Source organism: Salvelinus namaycush, chromosome 3, assembly GCF_016432855.1.
Source record: "Salvelinus namaycush isolate Seneca chromosome 3, SaNama_1.0, whole genome shotgun sequence".
NCBI lineage: Eukaryota > Metazoa > Chordata > Actinopteri > Salmoniformes > Salmonidae > Salvelinus > Salvelinus namaycush.
The window spans coordinates 94620209-94639902 of record NC_052309.1 but is presented as its reverse complement, the minus strand read 5'-3'; the positions used below and the strand labels follow the sequence as shown (position 1 = coordinate 94639902).

General features: G+C 44.4%; 1 long non-coding RNA gene across 2 annotated transcripts; it reads right to left on the bottom strand.

The window, feature by feature from the left end:
* Positions 1-2109: 2109 nt before the first annotated feature.
* Positions 2110-19334, bottom strand: LOC120043696. 2 transcript variants are annotated; one of them, XR_005476500.1, is made up of 4 exons: positions 19192-19334; positions 16099-16398; positions 5030-5249; positions 2110-3981 (listed from the first exon to the last, which is right to left on the bottom strand). It is a non-coding gene; the product is annotated as an uncharacterized LOC120043696 (long non-coding RNA). The 2 variants fall into 2 exon arrangements; XR_005476499.1 differs by having other exon boundaries at positions 16099-16370.
* Between the last annotated feature and the right edge of the window lie 360 nt (positions 19335-19694).

Below are 19694 nucleotides of genomic sequence, written 5' to 3'. Positions count from 1 at the left end.
CCTGTATATTAGGTGGGAGTCAGGAGAACGGTACACCACCTGTATATTAGGTGGGAGTCAGGAGAACGGTACACCACCTGTATATTAGGTGGGAGTCAGGAGAACGGTACACCACCTGTATATTAGGTGGGAGTCAGGAGAACGGTACACCACCTGTATATTAGGTGGTAGTCATGAGAACGGTACACCACCTGTATATTAGGTGGGAGTCATGACAACGGTACACCACCTGTATATTAGGTGGGAGTCATGACAACGGTACACCACCTGTATATTAGGTGGGAGTCAGGAGAACGGTACACCACCTGTATATTAGGTGGGAGTCATGAGAACGGTACACCACCTGTATATTAGGTGGGAGTCAGGAGAATGGTACACCACCTGTATATTAGGTGGGAGTCATGAGAACGGTGCACCACCTGTATATTAGGTGGGAGTCATGAGAACGGTGCACCACCTGTATATTAGGTGGGAGTCATGAGAACGGTACACCACCTGTATATTAGGTGGGAGTCGTGAGAACGGTACACCACCTGTATATTAGGTGGGAGTCATGAGAACAGTACACCACCTGTATATTAGGTGGGAGTCAGGAGAACGGTGCACCACCTGTATATTAGGTGGGAGCCATGAGAACGGTACACCACCTGTATATTAGGTGGGAGTCATGACAACGGTACACCACCTGTATATTAGGTGGGAGTCATGAGAACAGTACACCACCTGTATATTAGGTGGGAGTCAGGAGAACGGTACACCACCTGTATATTAGGTGGGAGTCATGAGAACGGTACACCACCTGTATATTAGGTGGGAGTCAGGAGAACGGTACACCACCTGTATATTAGGTGGGAGTCAGGAGAACGGTACACCACCTGTATATTAGGTGGGAGTCTTGAAAACGGTACACCACCTGTATATTAGGTGGGAGTCTTGAGAACGGTACACCACCTGTATATTAGGTGGGAGTCATGAGAACGGTACACCACCTGTATATTAGGTGGGAGTCAGGAGAACGGTACACCACCTGTATATTAGGTGGGAGTCATGAGAACGGTACACCACCTGTATGTTAGGTGGGAGTCAGGAGAACGGTACACCACCTGTATATTAGGTGGGAGTCAGGAGAACGGTACACCACCTGTATATTAGGTGGGAGTCTTGAAAACGGTACACCACCTGTATATTAGGTGGGAGTCTTGAGAACGGTACACCACCTGTATATTAGGTGGGAGTCATGAGAACGGTACACCACCTGTATATTAGGTGGGAGTCAGGAGAACGGTACACCACCTGTATATTAGGTGGGAGTCATGAGAACGGTACACCACCTGTATATTAGGTGGGAGTCATGAGAACGGTACACCACCTGTATATTAGGTGGGAGTCAGGAGAACGGTACACCACATGTATATTAGGTGGGAGTCTTGAGAACGGTACACCACCTGTATATTAGGGCGGAGTCATGAGAACGGTACACCACCTGTATATTAGGTGGGAGTCATGAGAACGGTACAACACCTGTATATTAGGTGGGAACCAGGAGAACGGTACACCACCTGTATATTAGGTGGGAGTCTTGAGAACGGTACACCACCTGTATATTATGTGGGAGCCAGGAGAACGGGCTGGTGCTGTAACCTACAGTATGATTGACAGCTCCATTCCATGCCTACTAAATAATGATTTCTCTCTTGCTCCCTGTCTCTTTCCAGACCCACTGCTGTACATAAGAGAATCACAGTGCAAGAGAGATGAGAGGGATGCATTCAGTCAAGGAGAGAAAACCGAGGAGGAAGATAGCGAGGTTACTAAAATATAAATCACTACATCTTCCATTTTGTTCTTCTTTTTTGGAAGTTGTGAGGACTGGTCTTCGGTCAAAGGGGCGCCTCCTGATGTTATTTCATTGTGTTTGTGTGTCTGTGCCCGTATCCTGCCTGATGTGTGGGAGTACATCCTTCTGGAAATGTTCCCCCTTGAGAGCTCAGACAAGCCACAGTTTGTTCCTTTCATGAAGGACTTGTCTTTGATTTAGGAAACTGCTTAAATTGGAACAAACAGAAAATATTTTTGGGGAGGGACAGAAAAGAGTATTTCACCAGGCGGTACACTTGGTAGTTCTTTATTAAGTAATACATTACACAACGTGAACATAGAAGTGGTGTGTAGTCATCACTACAACAAAGTACTGCGTCCCAAATTGCATCTGACTATCTATATAGTGTACAACTTTTGGCCAGGACGCCCAGGGCTCTGGTCTACAGTAGTGCACTGCATAGGGAGCCATTGGGGACGCAGACTGAACCGTACCGATAGTTTCTTCCCCAGCTACGACACCTACAGTATAAAAATATTTTCTGAGCACAATAAATGATAATCCCAATAGACATGAAAACAACTCACCCCAGAAACACTGAATAAAAACACCCTACAAAATAACAAATGAATCATACAAAAAAGCACATCTCTTTTCTTACGTATTGGACTGTCAAGGAGCATAAGAACATTGCTGAAAAATACTTTTTACAGATAAAAGATGACGTTTGGAAGAGGGAAGGTTCACCTCGGCAGTGAGGCCAACATGGTACGGTAGTCCAGTCTATGAATGACACAGTTCTGTATCGGACTCAACGCACTTGTTTTTTAGACACTTAAGGAGAACGATGAAGAGAGAGCGAGACATACTGTATATACAGGAGAGAGAGAGAGAGGCTGTATAGTCCATCCTCACAACCTGCCTTGGACCCTATGCCTCCTGGTCAGAAATAGTGCACTATGAAGGGAATAGGGTTCCATCTGGGACACTCAGAGAGATGGAATGATTTTCTGAGGACACAGACATCCTACCACTGTGACTGGTTTGTCATAAAGGTTGGTTTCAGCATGCTCAGTTCATCTAGTAGTTTCCTCCTCTTATCAGGAGTAGTGCACTATGAAGGGAATAGGGTTCCATCTGGGACACTCAGAGATGGAATGATTTTCTGAGGACACAGACATCCTACCACTGTGACTGGTTTGTCATAAAGGTTGGTTTCAGCATGCTCAGTTAGTCTAGTAGTTTCCTCCTCTTATCAGAAGTAGTGCACTATGAAGGGAATAGGGGGCCACTTCACTATGAAGGGAATAGGGTGCCATCTGGGACACATGCTCTGATCCCTTTTCTATCCAAACCACTATGTTATGATAAGGATGATCAGATTATATACCTGGTACATTCTGGTGTCATCCTGTAAGCACCGTTTTATTGAGAATTTGGCATGAAAGAGTATGTTGTCTCTCGCTCCGCTCTCATCTCTCTCTCTGCCCCCCGTATCGGTCCCCCTCCTCTCTCCACAACAAACATCATTTCCCCTCACAGCCGAGTGTTCCCGGTGGTACAGTCTCTTCGCCGGTATGAATATGTTTCCACCTACTCCCTGCGTGATCTTCCAGTTCTCAAAAGGCCACTTGGTGGCATGAACAATGTGTTCGTGTTTGTGCATACATACTGCCTGCTGGGCCCAGCCTACTGCCTCTTCCCTCCCCAGCTGGAGCTCTGCATAAACAGCAGCAGGACAGGGTCATGTTCATTAGGGCACACTGTTTCAAGATGTTTTACAACAGAAAAGGAAAATAAGTATTATTGCACAAGGACATGAATTACAGGATATGTTTCACATGCCTTCCTGCTTGGCTCCAGGGTGCTGATTCCATTGGCTGTAAGGCACAGGGCGGGTCCAGGGTGCTGATTCCATTGGCTGTAAGGCACAGGGCGGGTCCAGGGTGCTGATTCCATTGGCTGTAAGGCACAGGGCGGGTCCAGGGTGCTGATTCCATTGGCTGTAAGGCACAGGGCGGGTCCAGGGTGTGTGTCTTGTAAGATGGCTGGATCCCAGGTGATCCACCCATGGGAGAGTGTCATACCGGTCCTATTGTTCACAGCTCTCTGTACAGCTGCCATGGGAATGAGAGCAGGTCTGACCTCATGGAGTCACAGCTCTGTGAGAGAGGAGGTATGGAGGACAATGAGTTCTGTTCCTGATACACTGATTACTTCTTCACTGTGTTAGGAATGTTGATTACATTATGTACATTTCACATTTAGTCTTTATTCATTAATGTTGATTAATGCATTATAGTATGCCATGAAACACTGTATACCTGTCTGGTTAGTGCCAACTTGCTCTGTAATATCATAACATGAAATTGCTAATTGTGTCTTACATGATGCATTAACATACAGTATAAAACAGCCACTATGTTCCAATGTTCATACTAGCATACCTTTTAGAACACATGGCCAGGTATTATCCTAGTGTGGACACTGGGACACAGCTGGTGTTCAGAGCGCATGGCCAGGTATTATCCTAGTGTGGACACTGGGACACAGCTGGTGTTCAGAACGCATGGCCAGGTATTATCCTAGTGTGGACACTGGGACACAGCTGGTGTTCAGAACGCATGGCCAGGTATTATCCTAGCGTGGACACTGGGACACAGCTGGTGTTCAGAGCGCATGGCCAGGTATTATCCTAGTGTGGACACTGGGACACAGCTGGTGTTCAGAACGCATAGCCAGGTATTATCCTAGTGTGGACACTGGGACACAGCTGGTGTTCAGAACGCATAGCCAGGTATTATCCTAGCGTGGACACTGGGACACAGCTGGTGTTCAGAACGCATAGCCAGGTATTATCCTAGCGTGGACACTGGGACACAGCTGGTGTTCAGAACGCATGGCCAGGTATTATCCTAGCGTGGACACTGGGAAACAGCTCGTATTCAGAATGCATGGCCAGGTATTATCCTAGTGTGGACACTGGGAAACAGCTCGTATTCAGAACGCATGGCCAGGTATTATCCTAGTGTGGACACTGGGAAACAGCTCGTATTCAGAATGCATGGCCAGGTATTATCCTAGTGTGGACACTGGGAAACAGCTCGTATTCAGAATGCATGGCCAGGTATTATCCTAGTGTGGACACGGACACAGCTGGTGTTTTGGCATCCTTATTACCCCTGAGGTTGTCATCTCTGAAATACTTACAGACAAACATGCGGATGCACATTCCACACATAGCACAGACGTTGGCAATCTGAAGAGCCCGTCCACATTCTCCACTCATCACGCAGTTCCTGGTCTTCAGACAGCACGTCTTACAGCCGCTGTCCCCCCCGTGCTTCATGTCCCCCTCTCCTTCCCCCTCAGACCCGCTGAAGCAGCAGCCCATGTCTGTCTGGCTGTCCGTCTGGCTGTCTGGTAACCGCTGAAAGAGAGGAGTGAAAAGTGTCCATAAATTTGTTAATATCAAATCAATAGTGATCAGCCAATGTCTCAGCTGCCTGGTCACTGCCGAGAGAGAGAAGGGGAGGGGGGGCCATTCACACTGGGACCCTCTACCTGAAGACATGGACCAAACCACATCACAGAGGGACCTTCTACCTGAAGACATGGACTAAACCACATCACAGAGGGACCCTCTACCTGAAGACATGGACTAAACCACACCAGAGACACACCCACATACTCAGCACCACCTCCAACAGAGTTCCCCTCACTGGAATTGAACCCTATACTAACCCTTATCAGGCACAGTATGATGGAGTCATTTACCATGGCAGATAGAAGTTCATTGTAATATGATTAGCAGTTCTGATTTGCTGCTAGATCTAGCTACACACTCTTCCTTTCATCAAATACCTATTTGTATCTAAAACTAGGACACAGTTTCTGGAATTACGATCTGAAGCCACCAGATAACTTTCTAATTTAAATAAATGGGGTAAACATCCCGATTGGCTGCCTGTGCTGTTTAAACATCCCGATTGGCTGCCTGTGCTGTTTAAACATCCCGATTGGCTGCCTGTGCTGTTTAAAATCACAGCTGTAAAGTACCTTTCACAACATATTTAGTTGCCTTCAAACAGGTGGGGACAGAAGTTAGAAGAGGAAGGAAGTGTTACTAAGGATACAACAGATCTTTGTAGAGGGACGGTGCCCTTTAGTAAAAGGGTTAAATAGTCAAAAACAATGAGGACCAAGGTGCTTCATATAATTAAAAATAGTCTGTTGTAGACTGTGGTGCAGAACTGTACAAGGCTGAGGCACAGTGACATTGTTAATTAAAGAAGAAAACTAAGCAGCTAAAATTAAAACAAGAGAATTGTATAGTATTGTTATTTCAACGTTTACCTTCCACCGCTTCAACAAGTTCGACTCCCACTCCTTTATATATATAAAAAATACTTTTAACTTCCTCTTAAAGTAAACTACAGTTTGTTGTTTAAGTATTGTCTTATTCCCAGAGCTGCTCTTGGTGTGTGTGGATAATCATCCTTCCTGAAGTGTCTCTTAACACAGAGTGCAACTGAGGTAACACCTCTCAGAGGTAGATGCCAGACAGGATGGGTGTGTATTCAGGTTTTTCTTCTTTGTCCCAGCCGAGCGCACCGCCCAGTAACACATACCGGTTTTATTCAGTGGAGGCTGGTGAGGGAAGAACAGCTCATAATTATGGCTGGAATCAGAACATGTTTAATACTGTTCCATTTGTATCATTCCAACCATTACTATGAGCCTATCCTCCTTCATTTAAATGGCCACCACTGATTCACAGCAGCAAATATTTCACATTTGACACCAAGGTGAGTGAGTGGTTTATAAGCTGCTGTCACTGAGGTTGAGGGACTGGTGGCACCGATGAACACCTGGTGGAAAAACTGGAAGGCATGCTGCTAAAGGAGAGTCTAGAACAGGACAGAGCTGCTAAAGGACAGTCTAGAACAGGGCAGAGCTGCTAAAGGACAGTCTAGAACAGGGCAGAGCTGCTAAAGGAGAGTCTAGAACAGGGCAGAGCTGCTAAAGGAGAGTCTAGAACAGGGCAGAGCTGCTAAAGGAGAGTCTAGAACAGGGCAGAGCTGCTAAAGGAGAGTCTAGAACAGGGCAGAGCTGCTAAAGGACAGTCTAGAACAGGGCAGAGCTGCTAAAGGACAGTCTAGAACAGGGCAGAGCTGCTAAAGGAGAGTCTGGAACAGGGCAGAGCTGCTAAAGGACAGTCTGGAACAGGACAGAGCTGCTAAAGGAGAGTCTGGAACAGGGCAGAGCTGCTAAAGGACAGTCTAGAACAGGGCAGAGCTGCTAAAGGACAGTCTAGAACAGGGCAGAGCTGCTAAAGGACAGTCTAGAACAGGGCAGAGCTGCTAAAGGACAGTCTAGAACAGGGCAGAGCTGCTAAAGGACAGTCTAGAACAGGGCAGAGCTGCTAAAGGACAGTCTAGAACAGGGCAGAGCTGCTAAAGGACAGTCTAGAACAGGGCAGAGCTGCTAAAGGACAGTCTAGAACAGGGCAGAGCTGCTAAAGGACAGTCTAGAACAGGGCAGAGCTGCTAAAGGACAGTCTAGAACAGGGCAGAGCTGCTAAAGGACAGTCTAGAACAGGGCAGAGCTGCTAAAGGACAGTCTAGAACAGGGCAGAGCTGCTAAAGGACAGTCTAGAACAGGGCAGAGCTGCTAAAGGACAGTCTAGAACAGGGCAGAGCTGCTAAAGGACAGTCTAGAACAGGGCAGAGCTGCTAAAGGACAGTCTAGAACAGGGCAGAGCTGCTAAAGGACAGTCTAGAACAGGGCAGAGCTGCTAAAGGACAGTCTAGAACAGGGCAGAGCTGCTAAAGGACAGTCTAGAACAGGGCAGAGCTGCTAAAGGACAGTCTAGAACAGGGCAGAGCTGCTAAAGGACAGTCTAGAACAGGACAGAGCTGCTAAAGGAGAGTCTGGAACAGGGCAGAGCTGCTAAAGGAGAGTCTAGAACAGGGCAGAGCTGCTAAAGGACAGTCTAGAACAGGGCAGAGCTGCTAAAGGAGAGTCTAGAACAGGGCAGAGCTACTAAAGGACAGTCTAGAACAGGGCAGAGCTGCTAAAGGACAGTCTGGAACAGGGCAGAGCTGCTAAAGGAGAGTCTGGAACAGGGCAGAGCTGCTAAAGGACAGTCTAGAACAGGGCAGAGCTGCTAAAGGACAGTCTGGAACAGGGCAGAGCTGCTAAAGGACAGTCTAGAACAGGGCAGGGCAGAACAGAACAGCAATGAGGCAGGCAAGCCTGGTCCTGGTGCACCGCAGGCACTTCATGTTTTTGGTTCAACTGACCTGGAAGACCAGGTGTGTTGAATTTAGTCAATCACTGAACAGATTAATTAGCTCAGTTGGTCAGGTGGGGTACCTAGCTGGAACAACATCCGGCAGTACCTGTGGCACTCCAGGAACAGGGTTGACTTCCCCTGGTGTAGAAGGTTGGCTCCCAAGTGGTGCAGCGGTCTAAGGCACTGCATCTTAGTGCTAGAGGTGTCAGTACAGACCTTGGTTCGATTCCAGGCTGTATTACAACCAGCCGTGATTGGGAGTTTCATAGGGCGGCGCACAATTGGCCCAGCATCGTCCAGGTTTGGCCAGGGTAGACAGTCATTGTAAACAAGAATTTGTTCTTAACTGACTTGACTAGTTAAATAAAAATTGCATGGGCTACCACAGTTGTGTGTCAGCAAGGACAGAGGATGAGCTGGAGTACAGTTTAAAGGAGAAGGTAACAAATCAATGGATCGTCAACATTACTAGCGGTTCCAGCTTGCAGATAGCCGTTCAGATGATAGTAGTGTTAAGGGTAAGCAGGACATTTTCTACCAACCTTTACTTAGCGATACTTCCTCAATTCCCAACTTGGAAAGCCACAGCTGTCTTCTAAACTTCCATGGCTCGTTGCAGTTGGAATGTTGACATGTATAAATATTTGCCTTCAGGTGACAGTATTTAAGGTCAGTCTCCACCACTGATTGCCTTCAGGTGAATGTATTTAAGGTCAGGCTCCACCACTGATTGCCTTCAGGTGAGTGTATTTAAGGTCAGGCTCCACCACTGATTGCCTTCAGGTGAGTGTATTTAAGGTCAGGCTCCACCACTGATTGCCTTCAGGTGAGTGTATTTAAGGTCAGGCTCCACCACTGATTGCCTTCAGGTGAGTGTATTTAAGGTCAGGCTCCACCACTGATTGCCTTCAGGTGAGTGTATTTAAGGTCAGGCTCCACCACTGATTGCCTTCAGGTGAGTGTATTTAAGGTCAGGCTCCACCACTGGGGGAGGAACAGGATTGGGTTGAGGGAAATATATCACTGGAGTGGGCGGAGTTTCCTACACCAGGGCTACGTCCCAAATGACATCCTATTCCCTACGATGGCTGTGTTTACACATATTTTTTTCCACTAATTGGTCTTTTGACAAATCAGATCAGCGCTGGAAAAAGATCTGATTTAAAAAGATCTGATGTGATTGGTCAATAGACCAATTAGTGGAAAAAAAAATATTAGAATTGGGCTGCCTGTCTAAACGCTGCCGAAGTAGACGAGAGAAAAGGGTTCAATTTGGGACAAAGGGTGAGGAGGCCTAATGTCAGAGATGGAACCCTGGGGTCTGTTCAGGACAGTGCAACGGCCTAGCACTTTCAGATAGAAATGTGTTGTGTAGAACGACAGGAGTTTTATCATGTAGAATAGGGAATCGTGTCAGCTGGCTCTATAGCTACATTTCTGCAACATTCAGAATGTTTCACTGCTCGGATACACTCCTGGTGCCTCTTAGTGAAGTCTCATTGTCTTGCCTAGCTAGCTGGCTGAGCCACAGTACAATGTGCTAGCCGCACAACTCATTTGGCCATCTGTGACTGGCTGCTGTTGATAAATGAATACAAGGAAGAGACAAGGTTTTAGTCATTATTGTCAGTGTGTCTTGGGGATCACAGGGCTTAGAGGAGGGATCTGGGCCAGATATGATAGAGTAACAGCAGGCCTATTACTGGAATGCAGTGGCATCAGGGACGGACTGGGACAAGGCATCTGGCATTTCCGGGCATTTCTAACACACCGGCCCATTTGTTTTCCTTAAGGCCCTCGTTGTTGGCCAAATAATGAACGTTCTGCGTTAAACACGATTTTGACAGGCTTGCTGGGCTTAAGATGGACCAGCCCATCTGGCAGTTGCCGGAGCTGCCCTATGGTAGTCAGTCTCTTAGTGACATATATGGTATCTTATCAGTGGAATGCAGTTGGATGTAAACAATGGACGAATCTGGAGTGAAGCCACAGCATCACAAAGGCTTGGCCATGCAGATTGTGTAGGGGTCAACCCAGATTAGAGGACATGAAACAGAACTCAAACTCTCTTAGAAGTGGAGTTATTATTTAGTTACTTACATACTACTCAGACCTGGGTTCTAATACTATTTAAAATCTTTCAAATCTTTGAGCATTTTTCTTCCGTGTGGCCAGATTGGTGGGGTTTGTAATTTGGAGACTATTCTATTGGTTAATTAAGCCAGACAGGCTTGATCAGGCACAGATTAAGTATTTGAAATGATTTTGAATAGTATTTGAACCCAGGTCTGACGCTGCACGACTATCCCAAAACACGTGATAGATAGCTTCATTCATTCTGCAGTCATTTGATATCATTCCAATTAATGGGGCAAAAAAACTACTTTGCACTATGAGCATTTTCTCAATGATAAGTGCCAATTAAATAAGACAATCTTGTCTTATATACATGTACACTACCGGTCAAAAGTTTTAGAACACCTACTCATTCAAGGGTTTTGCTTTAGTTTTTACAGTTTTCTACATTGTAGAATATTAGTGAAGATATAAAAACGATGAAATAACACATATGGAATCATGTAGTAACCAAAACAGTGTTAAACACAAATATTTTATATTTGAGATTCTTCAAATAGCCACCCTTTGCCTTGACGACAGCTTTGCACACTCTTGGCATTCTCTCAACCAGCTTCATGAGGTAGTCACCTGGAATGCATTTCAATTAACAGGTGTGCCTTCTTAAAAGTTAATTTGTGGAATTTCTTTCCTTCTTAATGCGTTTGAGCCAATCAGTTGTGTTGCGACAAGGTAGGTGGGGTATACAGAAGATGGCTCTATTTGGTAAAAGACCAAGTCCATATTATGGCAAGAACAGCTAAAATAAGCAAAGAGAAATGACAGTCCATCATTACTTTAAGACAGGAAGGTCAGTAAATACGGAAAATTTCAATAACTTTGAAAGTTTCTTAAAGTGCAGTCGCAAAAACCATCAAGCGCGACGATGAAACTGGCTCTCATGAGGACCACCACAGGAATGGAAGACACAGATTTACTTCTGCTGCAGAGGATAAGTTCATTACACGGAACCCAAACCGGCTGCGCGCGTGCGCCATCGTGCGCTATCGTGCATCAATTTATCTTGCCCCCCCCACACCAAACGCGATCACGACACGCAGGTTAAAATATCAAAACAAACTCTGAACCAATGACATTCATTTGGGGACAGGTCGAAAAGCATTAAACATGTATGGCAATTTAGCTAGTTAGCTTGCACTTGCTAGCTAACGTTAATTTGTCCTATTTAGCTAGCTTGCTGTTGCTAGCTAATTTGTCCTCGGATATAAACATTGAGTTGTTATTTTACCTGAAATGCACAAGGACCTCTTCTCCGACAATTAATCCACACATAAAACGGCCAACCGAATCGTTTCTAGTCATTTCTCCTCCTTCCAGGCTTTTTCATCGTTTAACTTATATGGTGATTGCATCTAAACTTTCATTGTATTACCACGACTACCGGCAAAACAGTTCGTCTTTCAATCACCCACGTGGGTATAACCAATGAGGAGATGGCACGTGGGAACCTGCTTTTATAAACCAATGAGGAGATGGGAGAGGCAGGACTTGCAGCGCGATCTGCGTCAGAAATAGGAAAGACTTCTATTTTAGCCCTTGGCGCCGCAGACGCTCGTTGGCGTGCGCGAGCAGTGTGGGTGTAATAATTGAATAACATGGATTTCAAAATTTATTTTGTGATGCTTGCGCACGCGACGTGTCTGGTCTGGTCAGCATGTTAGAGTTACCAGCCTCAGAAATTGCAGCCCAAATAAATGCTTCACAGAGTTCAAGTAAGAGACACATCTCAACATCAACTGTTCAGAGGAGACTGCATGAATCAGGCCTTCATGGTTGAATTGCTGCAAAGAAACCACTAATAAAGGACACCAATAATAAGAAGAGACTTGCTTGGGCCAAGAAACACGAGCAATAGACATTAGACCGGTGGAAATGTGTCCTTTCGTCTGGAGTTCAAATTGGAACCAAAAATCTCCAACTGCCGTGTCTTGTGAGACGTGGTGTGGGTAAACGGATGATCTCCGCATGTGTAATTCCCACCATAAAGCATGGAGGAGGGGGTGTTATGGTGTGGGGGTGCTTTGCTGGTGACACGGTCTGTGATTTATTTAGAATTCAAGGCACACTTAACCAACATGGATACCACAGCATTCTGCAGCGATATGCCATCCCAGCTGGTTTAGGTTTAGTTGGACTATCATTTGTTTTTCAACAAGACAATGACCCAACACACCTCCAGGCTGTGTAAGGGCTATTTTACCAGCAAGGAGAGTGATGGAGTGCTGCATCAGATGACCTGGCCTCCACAATCTCCCAACCTCAACCAAATTGAGATGGTTTGGGATGAGTCGGACAGCAGAGTGAAGGAAAAGCAGTCAACAAGTGCTCAGCATATGTGGGAACTCCTTCAAGACTGTTGGAAAAGCATTCCAGGTGAAGCTGGTTGAGAGAATGCCAAGCGTGTGCAAAGCTGTCATCAAGGCAAAGGGTGGCTATTTGAAGAATCTCAAATATAAATTCGATTTTGATTTGTTTAACAATTTTTGGTTACTACATGATTCCATATGTGTTATTTCATAGTTTGACGTCTTCACTAATATTCTACAATGTAGAAAATCAAAAAAAATTAAGAAAAACCCTTGAATGAGTCGGTGTTCTAAAACTTTTGACCGGTAGTGTATATTTTCTTGAACAAGCGAAATTCTCAATTTCTCCATTATGCATTTTATGCTACACTGGTCTAACAGAGAAGGCTTGATTTTCATCTCTGAATTACAACAACATGTAAATAAATACTGTAGAAAATAAACACATGCAAAAAGATAATCAGCGCTATTACAGCTGTTCATTAGTGTGGTCCTGGTTCTAGTCTCTATAGTTGTGGATCTGTTAGTAGAGCTGCTCATTATTCTGATCCTGGTTCTAGTCTCTATGTAGTGAATCTGTTAGAGCTGTTCATTATTCTGGTCCTGGTTCTAGTCTCTATAGTTGTGGATCTGTTAGTAGAGCTGCTCATTATTCTGGTCCTGGTTCTAGTCTCTATAGTTGTGGATCTGTTAGTAGAGCTGCTCATTATTCTGGTCCTGGTTCTAGTCTCTATAGTAGTGAATCTGTTAGTAGAGCTGGTCATTATTCTGGTCCTGGTTCTAGTCTCTATAGTAGTGAATCTTTTAGTAGAGCTGTTCATTATTCTGGTCCTGGTTCTAGTCTCTATGTAGTGAATCTGTTAGTAGAGCTGCTCATTATTCTGGTCCTGGTTCTAGTCTCTATAGTAGTGAATCTGTTAGCAGAGCTGTTCATTATTCTGGTCCTGGTTCTAGTCTCTATAGTTGTGGATCTGTTAGTAGAGCTGATCATTATTCTGGTCCTGGTTCTAGTCTCTATAGTAGTGAATCTGTTAGTAGAGCTGTTCATTAGTCTGGTCCTGGTTTTAGTCTCTATAGTAGTGAATCTTTTAGTAGAGCTGTTCATTAGTCTGGTCCTGGTTCTAGTCTCTATAGTAGTGAATCTATTAGCAGAGCTGTTCATTAGTCTGGTCCTGGTTTTAGTCTCTATAGTAGTGAATCTGTTAGTAGAGCTGTTCATTAGTCTGGTCCTGGTTCTAGTCTCTATAGTAGTGAATCTGTTAGTAGAGCTGGTCATTTTTCTGGTCCTGGTTCTAGTCTCTATAGTAGTGAATCTGTTAGTAGAGCTGGTCATTATTCTGGTCCTGGTTCTAGTCTCTATAGTAGTGAATCTGTTAGTAGAGCTGCTCATTATTCTGGTCCTGGTTCTAGTCTCTATAGTAGTGAATCTTTTAGTAGAGCTGTTCATTATTCTGGTCCTGGTTCTAGTCTCTATAGTTGTGGATCTGTTAGTAGAGCTGCTCATTATTCTGGTCCTGGTTCTAGTCTCTATAGTAGTGAATCTGTTAGTAGAGCTGTTCATTATTCTGGTCCTGGTTCTAGTCTCTATAGTACTGAATCTGTTAGTAGAGCTGTTCATTAGTCTGGTCCTGGTTCTAGTCTCTATAGTAGTGAATCTGTTAGTAGAGCTGTTCATTATTCTGGTCCTGGTTCTAGTCTCTATAGTACTGAATCTGTTAGTAGAGCTGGTCATTATTCTGGTCCTGGTTATAGTCTCTATAGTAGTGAATCTGTTAGTAGAGCTGGTCATTATTCTGGTCCTGGTTCTAGTCTCTATAGTAGTGAATCTGTTAGTAGAGCTGCTCATTATTCTGGTCCTGGTTCTAGTCTCTATAGTAGTGAATCTGTTAGTAGAGCTGTTCATTATTCTGGTCCTGGTTCTAGTCTCTATAGTAGTGAATCTGTTAGTAGAGCTGGTCATTATTCTGGTCCTGGTTCTAGTCTCTATAGTACTGAATCTGTTAGTAGAGCTGTTCATTAGTCTGGTCCTGGTTCTAGTCTCTATAGTAGTGAATCTGTTAGTAGAGCTGTTCATTATTCTGGTCCTGGTTCTAGTCTCTATAGTAGTGAATCTGTTAGTAGAGCTGGTCATTATTCTGGTCCTGGTTCTAGTCTCTATAGTAGTGAATCTGTTAGTAGAGCTGCTCATTATTCTGGTCCTGGTTCTAGTCTCTATAGTAGTGAATCTGTTAGTAGAGCTGCTCATTATTCTGGTCCTGGTTCTAGTCTCTATAGTAGTGAATCTGTTAGTAGAGCTGGTCATTATTCTGGTCCTGGTTATAGTCTCTATAGTAGTGAATCTGTTAGTAGAGCTGCTCATTATTCTGGTCCTGGTTCTAGTCTCTATAGTAGTGAATCTGTTAGTAGAGCTGGTCATTATTCTGGTCCTGGTTCTAGTCTCTATAGTACTGAATCTGTTAGTAGAGCTGTTCATTAGTCTGGTCCTGGTTCTAGTCTCTATAGTAGTGAATCTGTTAGTAGAGCTGTTCATTATTCTGGTCCTGGTTCTAGTCTCTATAGTTGTGAATCTGTTAGTATATTGTTCATTAGTCTGGTCCTGGTTATAGTCTCTATAGTAGTGAATCTGTTAGTAGAGCGGGTCATTATTCTGGTCCTGGTTCTAGTCTCTATAGTACTGAATCTGTTAGTAGAGCTGTTCATTAGTCTGGTCCTGGTTCTAGTCTCTATAGTAGTGAATCTGTTAGTAGAGCTGTTCATTAGTCTGGTCCTGGTTTTAGTCTGTATAGTAGTGAATCTGTTAGTAGAGCTGTTCATTAGTCTGGTCCTGGTTCTAGTCTCTATAGTAGTGAATCTGTTAGTAGAGCTGCTCATTATTCTGGTCCTGGTTCTAGTCTCTATAGTAGTGCATCTGTTAGTAGAGCTGTTCATTATTCTGGTCCTGGTTCTAGTCTCTATAGTAGTGAATCTGTTAGTAGAGCTGCTCATTATTCTGGTCCTGGTTCTAGTCTCTATAGTTGTGAATCTTTTAGTAGAGCTGCTCATTATTCTGGTCCTGGTCTCTATAATAGTGAATCTGTTAGTAGAGCTGCTCATTATTCTGGTCCTGGTTCTAGTCTCTATAGTTGTGAATCTGTTAGTAGAGCAGGTCATTAGTCTGGTCCTGGTTTTAGTCTCTATAGTAGTGAATCTTTTAGTAGAGCTGTTCATTAGTCTGGTCCTGGTTCTAGTCTCTATAGTAGTGAATCTTTTAGTAGAGCTGTTCATTAGTCTGGTCCTGGTTCTGGTCTCTATAGTAGTGAATCTTTTAGTAGAGCTGTTCATTAGTCTGGTCCTGGTTCTAGTCTCTATAGTAGTGAATCTTTTAGTAGAGCTGTTCATTAGTCTGGTCCTGGTTCTGGTCTCTATAGTAGTGAATCTGTTAGTAGAGCTGTTCATTATTCTGGTCCTGGTTCTAGTCTCTATAGTAGTGAATCTGTTAGTAGAAGGAAGGAATAAGCAAACAAACAGATGAATGAACAAATGAATGAATTGTTACTCACATTCACATTGGGTCTCTGAGGTCCCAGGTTGTTGTCGGTCTGTTTTGAAGGCGGCGGTGCAGTTTTGTCCGAGGCCGAGGCAGAGAGTAAAGAAGGTGTAGCTACAGTCTGCTGAGCAGCAGGTGAAGCAGCCATCCAGACACACCTGGCAGGTCAGGTCACAGCAGCGGTCAGGACAGAACTCCCAGCTGTGACACTCACACAGGCACCTCTCCCCGGACCCTGCAGCCACCTGGCAGGAATCTGCACATTGTGGACAGTGATCGCACAGCCTGGAGGAAAGCAACCCCATTGGTCAGGCTTCACACATACACAGATAGAGAGAGAAATAGTCACTAACTTTAGTGGGAAAAAATAATACTTGTGATGACAAAAAATAAAAGATCCCTTCTGCTCCTGCCAAAGTAATTCAACATAATACCACAATGTGCACTGAGCTGCAGTTCCAAGACACTTGGTCTGATGACTTTCTCAACCACATCCGACTTCCTCCTTTTCTGCTGGCTGGACTAGGCCTTCTTGGAAGTGAGCTTGACTACATAACAACTTGAGTCAGTAGATCAAAGTTCTGACCTCTTCTTTGCTTATGTATGTGCTTCTATTGATATAACTGAATGAGCTGCTCCGTGATGATAACAGCGTGTCATACTTTGACCCAGTGGAATGTCCGTTAAGGCGCCCCTCCACAGAGTCAACCTAACTGATAAGAACTCCATACTGCAACGCTGACACTGTATCTATCAGAGCCCCATGACTAACTGTGATGACACAGACTAGGAGAAGGGGTAAGTCATCACTGGGATTGTGTTCACTAGTCACCAAACAGAAGAAAACAGACTGAAACAGGGAGGGACTACATGGTCCAAAAAAACATTTAATGTTTTTTTCTTCATTGCTAAACATTTTAACAATTTCTATTGTGTGGCATAATGAACAGGAGCCAGGTGTGACTAACCCCATCTCCACCCTCAACAGCAGAAGAGAGGATGGGTGGAGGAGATTTAAAAGGCCTGACTAACCTCATCTCCACCCTCAACAGCAGAAGAGAGGACGGGTGGAGGAGATTTAAAAGGCCTGACTAACCTCATCTCCACCCTCAACAGCAGAAGAGAGGACGGGTGGAGGAGATTTAAAAGGCCTGACTAACCCCATCTCCACCCTCAACAGCAGAAGAGAGGACGGGTGGAGGAGATTTAAAAGGCCTGACTAACCCCATCTCCACCCTCAACAGCAGAAGAGAGGACGGGTGGAGGAGATTTAAAAGGCCGGACTAACCCCATCTCCACCCTCAACAGTAGAAGAGAGGACGGGTGGAGGAGATTTAAAAGGCCTGACTAACCCCATCTCCACCCTCAACAGCAGAAGAGAGGACTGGTGGAGGAGATTTAAAAGGCCTGACTAACCCATTGGATGAGCCATTTGGAGCCCTTGGTTTCTAAGAATGAAGACCAACGTCAAAACAACGTCAGTGTTCTTCGAACAGACCCAGTCTTTGTTGATCACAAAACCACCACTCTCTCTACACCAGTGAGGTCTCTCCTCATGCCCCGACGAGTCCAGGGGTGTGTTCAGTAGTGTGAAAGGTTACGTTGGTTCAGATATATGTAACGTATAAAATCGTTCGCTGTTGTACAGGGCAGAGCTTCATACAAAATGCATTTTTATCTGATCATTTTTGTTGCAGCCCGCTGAACAGACCCGTTTTGGGCCAAGGCAGGGTTGGTGCAGCTGTGACCTAGATAACACATGGCTTCAGGGAGAGCAAAGAGAAGAGCGGTATCTGAACTAGGTCTATCCCTGTTACATTTTTAGTTTATAAAGTATATATAGAAATTTGTCTTGGACAATAAATGTTGTGTAATCATCCTTATATGATCGCTTATGAAATAAAGGCGGGGGCACATTCCAGGTAGGTTAAAGCCCATTATCGGAGTGATTCCCATCCTTATAATGATCAGCTAATCACCCGTCTCCCTGTAAGAACATAGTTTATGACATCACTCTGAGTGGCTGTGGTCTCTTCAATGCCTGTCTCAGTACAATGCATCTTTGGTCTCTTGTACCCTGTGCTATTTGTCATCAAGTTGTCTTCCTATAAATGTTCCTCTGCGCACTATGGTAAAACTGCAGATGCAGAGGGCTCAAGTTCAAAACCTTAAAACATGTTATCATGTTGACATGTTGTCATGTTATCAGTGACAGATGTAGCCTGAGAAATGTCTCACTTTGGAACACAGATTTCTCTCTCTTAAACTCTGACCCCATTTGTTTAAAAAATACTAACCATTAACCAATCAGAATACACCATCAACATTCAAACAGTTCAACCCCATGAAGGCCAGAGGTTGAGGTGACAGAGGCCTACTGGGACTTTGAAAAGCTGAAACACAATTAGAATATCAAAACACACCATAAACATTCAAACAGTTCAACCCCATGAAGGCCAGAGGTTGAGGTGACAGAGGCCTACTGGGACTTTGAAAAGCTCAAACACAATTAGAATATCAAAACACACCATAACCATTCAAACAGTTCAACCCCATGAAGGCCAGAGGTTGAGGTGACAGAGGCCTACTGGGACTTTGAAAAGCTCAAACACAATTAGAATATCAAAACAATAAAAACAACTTAATCCGTGTATTTTTCAAATACATCTAATTAGTTTTTTCATGTCAAAATGTCTCTGGGGAGGGCTTCTCACTCAGAATTTTAATTGGAATGTCCGTACTGAGTGCAGAAGAGCGCCACAAGTCGGTCATTATGGTAGGGCACGCGACCATAACAGGAAGTGACTGGGACGTCACCGGTCGACCATACTATGTAAACACAGCGGCCATCTTTAGTCCTTTGCTAACAAAGGGGCCAAAGCTGTACTGCCTGAGTAAATACTGAAGTTACATGTAACCATACCAAAGAGCGAAATATACAGAATGTGTATCATGACTTGTACACATGCATATACCAACAAGCACCAACATATTATAGTGGAACAAGACATGTAAAATAATGTAGTCACATAGTAGCATGGAGCTAATAACATGTTCAGATTTAACATACACCAAATTAACCATAACTGGCTATAAGTCCACTTACATGGTTAGAGACACAGTCAACACCAGCTAGGGAGTGTCCAGAGAAAGACTTGTCCATGTTAGAAAGACTTGTCCCTATTAGAAAGGTCTATTGTGAGTTGAGGTGGTGCAGAGTTCTTCTGAGCTGGTGTCTCTCTGTCTGCACCTCTGGAACCAACTGAAGTAGCTTTCAGACAAAACACACACTCACACGTTCAGAGACCTCTGATTGGCTGACCATGGTCAGATGACCCAGGTCTCAACCCAAGTCTCTCGGGTTGAGTTCTAGAAGGGGTGAGAGTTCAGAGGTGTGACTATGCAGGTATGGGGTTTTTACACTGAGCACATTTGAAGCCTATAGTCTAAGTAGTAAAGGCTATGTTGAATGCATCAATGATAATTCACTTTAACCAAATTGCACAGAGCTATTTTTTATCATGTACATGAATTAAAGCAGTCTGGTAATTTGTATTGTTTATGTTGAGGCAGTTATGTATTTCTTACTCATTATGGCTAATATTGTAA